Here is a 3,147-nt window from a genome sequence, read left to right as displayed (position 1 = left end):
AATCAACAGCGCGATGGAAAATTTTCGGAGGCGCGCGGATCAGAGCCACATCGCTCGGGGGGTTCTTCGTCCTGCGACGTGCGGCTTTGTAAAAAACACACGAGAGGGTGAAGCGAAACGGTGGGAGACGTCGGTTGGTCGTTCACGGACGCTGGACCATGCTCTTCTCTTCCTCTCTCTTGACGCCGGGAGCGTGACTGCGACTGGCGGAAGGAGAGACTGAAAGAGCGAGAGGTGCTCGGAGAAACAGGTAGTAACGGTACCCGCAGCTTCGGACCATCTTGCTTTCGCGCTTACGTGTCGTTAGCATCGGTAATTAATATATATGTGTGTGTGTGTGTAAACACACTCGCCGCACACGCTCGCGTGTTTACACGGAAACAGCGAAACGCGTCGGTCACGTTTCATCGATCGGACATGTATAGATGTTAATCGCTGATGTCTCTATTGCAAATCGCGTTACACGCGCGCGCCTCACCTTGTGCGCTTCTGAGTGTTCCCGAAGTCCGGCAAGTGGCGTGAGATTTCCACTTGTTAGTCGGGTTATCGCCGTTTGTACGACACTCCTCTCTCGCGCCTGACCTAGAGCGCGAAGGTCGCGAGGAATTTACCGATCAAACATGTCGATCTGTCGATCTTCCTTTAGACTAAAGCAAACTTTGGGCGAAACTTGAGAGAGAGAGAGAGAGAGAGAGAGAACTCCGTGTGCGTAATACGCAAAATAATTTCTTTTATTCTCGATCATTCGATCTAGACTCGCCGTGTATGTGTGTGTGAGACTTACAAGAAATTGGATGAATTTTTTCTCGTGATCGCGCAGAGCCGCGCTCTTCCTAAAAATTTCACAGAGCAAGTGCGCGTGAACGTGAGACTCTTCCTCTGTGTGTATGTGTGTGTGTGTGTGTGTCGAGGAAATTCCGAAGATATAAAATACCATACTCTTTATTACGCCGTTTATCGATGTGTACAGTCGGCAGTGAGAAAGATGCGAGGCCGTTTCTTCTCGATACGTTTTGAAATGGAAAGAATAGAGAATGAAAGTTGCAGGGACGATCACTTTTATTTACAGGGTGGCGTACGATACTACCTACTATTTGTTTCGCGAATAAAATCTTTGTTAATTGCACGATATTAGAAATAAACAGAGTAAAAAATAATTTCGCGGGAATTTATTCTCCGTGGAGGACATATCCTCGCATATTCACCACCTCACGGTGCGCCACCCTGTGTTTTGAAGCTCGTCGAATTGAAAAGTGTTGCCGCTGACGTTTTCTTGCCACTGACTATACAATCGTATGCACGTCCTATGCTATGTTCTCTTGTCTAATATCTATTTATATATCCACGTAACAGCAATGATATCGATACACGAGTAATAACAACGTTATTGCACAAATTATGGTAACTTCGCGCTATCAAACGTTCGTTCGATCGTCTTAACTATTCGCAGTTGTTATTACTTCGGACACAGTTACTTTAAACACTGTTATGTATTTCGTCATTTCGTAAAAATATAGTTAGAAAATAACTCTCTTTTCCCGATGTCTCTCGTATTTATTCTTTTAGTATATCTCTACGGCGCGTAAAATCTAGCATACGCACCAGAGTCGTTATTGTCTCCATGCAGCCGAGTTTCAAAGGAAATTAGGAACATAACTGAGATCTCTTTTCGCGTCAGCAACGGCCTGTGAAGCTTCATCCATTCACATTATTTGTGAATTGCCCATGGCCGTGCCGACAATATCTATTAACAGGATCCGATTGTCATCCTACGTTACATATGTACAACCTTACTTTACCTTCTCCGGATCGTGTTTTAACGGCAGATCCTTCGTCTCAAATTACCTAATTACTTAAAGAGTTCAATCGTTTCGGTGAAATAGATCTCAAGAGTATAAATAGATAAACCATTAATTTATAATCGCTTTCAGCTGAACTTCTATAGTCACTTTCAACTAGATCTATTTATAGTCTCTTTGTTAATTAATTAACTTCGGTGATATACATAACTATACATCGATATGTACATGAACGTTATACTGTGCGGGCAGCAAATAATAACATCGAGTAATTTTCTATCGTGTGTACAACGTTTTCGCGTGGGTGCATTAATAAAATAAAGATGAAGGTAACAAAACATAAAACTCAACAAATTATTGCGGAACGATTTTATTCGATTAAAATAAATGTTCAGTAAATAAAGTAAATAAACCAACATCCAGTAAATAATTCATAACGGGCGTTAATTAACGGAAAAACATAAAGGGGAAAATGTGTCGTGCGACCTTCGTTTAATATATTGCTGGAAATATATATATATATTTTTTTGTGTGGAATATAACGCTAGATTATATGCGTAACGATAAAATAAGCTGAAAATTAAATAAAACGTAAGCGCGAAGAACTCATTGTCATATAAAAACCTTATATGATGGTGTCAGCGAAATAGAATAATATGATTGCATGTACTACGTTCTAATTATTGGACGAAACTAATGTTCGATTAGATTCGACCGTATCACGGATTTAAGCTCTAGTTATTGCTTTGTATACACGTGTTTCAAGAAGAAAGGAATCCATAATGGGCAGCTATCCGCTCGCCGGCAGATAAAAGTTAGTAATTATCGACCATGTAATTATTATACTTTCGCTTGCGATCGCATCCTAAAAGGGGACAGCGTATATCGCTGGTATACATTAATTATATATGTATATGTATATATATATTTCTCAATAGATTATGTATTTAATATTGCTCTGAGGAGCCATTTATCACGATAAATGAAATCTCATTCGTTGACGTTGCAATTTAAAAACGATTATGCATTCACGATCCCGTTTGCCCACAGTGACGTTTCAACGGTTGCGACGTAAATTAACTTTCCAATAGTGCGAGTTCATCACAGCCCGCATTATTCGAGACAACTTTTACTCTCAGATCATCAGTCATGGAAATGTCCGAACACCTCGGAAGTGAACTTCACTACGCGAGATATGCGTAAATTTTCTACTTTTCTACTTTTCAACGCAACTTCATCCCCGACGGTCGATGTATATAAGATACAGTTATATTCAATCCCGATAAATCAATTTACGTTAATCTGCTTTCCGCGTGCACACGCAAAATCCGCGACTTCAATNATTTTA

Source organism: Dinoponera quadriceps, unplaced genomic scaffold, assembly GCF_001313825.1.
Source record: "Dinoponera quadriceps isolate SergipeBrazil2010 unplaced genomic scaffold, ASM131382v1 scaffold1476, whole genome shotgun sequence".
NCBI lineage: Eukaryota > Metazoa > Arthropoda > Insecta > Hymenoptera > Formicidae > Dinoponera > Dinoponera quadriceps.
Note: the sequence above shows the minus strand (reverse complement) of the source record.